The sequence below is a fragment of the Aplysia californica genome, unplaced genomic scaffold, assembly GCF_000002075.1.
Source record: "Aplysia californica isolate F4 #8 unplaced genomic scaffold, AplCal3.0 scaffold00027, whole genome shotgun sequence".
Classification (NCBI taxonomy): Eukaryota; Metazoa; Mollusca; class Gastropoda; order Aplysiida; family Aplysiidae; genus Aplysia; species Aplysia californica.
In genome coordinates, this window is record NW_004797297.1 from 936,765 (window position 1) to 937,637 (window position 873).

An 873-nucleotide genomic window follows, 5' to 3' on the forward strand; every position below is an offset into this window, starting at 1 on the left:
CGCGTGTCTGTTTATGTGGGTTGCGTGCCTGAGACAGAGAAAGACAGACAGACAGACAGACACAGAGAGAAAGAGTGTGTGTGTGTGTGTGTGTGAGAGAGAGAGAGAGAGAGAGAGAGAGAGAGACAGTAAGAGAGATAGAGGGAGAGAGAGAGTGTGAGAGAGAAAAAGAGAGAGAGAGAGAGAGAGAGAGAGAGAGAGAGAGAGAGAGAGAGAGAGGGGGGGGTTGGGTTTATTTCGGGATGGTCAATGTCTTATCATTACTTAACTAGACCAAGTAGCACCTCTCCCTGTGAGATTACTAACGCCACAGCGTGACTTTTTACTACAAGACAATGCACCGTGTGCACAGCCTGTAGACCAGTGAGTGCTTGCCAACCTTTGTATAGCCACCGATCATTTTAGCAACATTTAAGGAGTGGTAATAAATTGAAAAATGTCAACAATATCCATTCTGGCCGTCATTTCCAAGTTAACCCTTGAACAATGACTCCTGTTGTACATCTAGATCTAATTCTAATCTACATCTTCTATATAGCCTACCGTGTTAGTTTGAAAACTATTGCTTCATTAGCAATAAAAAAATATGTTCTAGAGGCATCCTTCCTCTTTCGTATCGCTCACCTACAAGACATATTTTTTAAGCTAGCGGGGCATTCATTAATACCTGTCACTACCTGGGTGATCACCACCGCCAACTAACAAATTATAACCAATAATATAAACAACAGTGACACAACAACAACAACAACAACAACAACAACAACAACAATGACAACAACAATACCATCCTCATCATCAACAACAACCCTCTCTCCTAAAGCAAATCGAATAAATAAACACAAAGCAGAAAAACGACAACAATAATGAAAG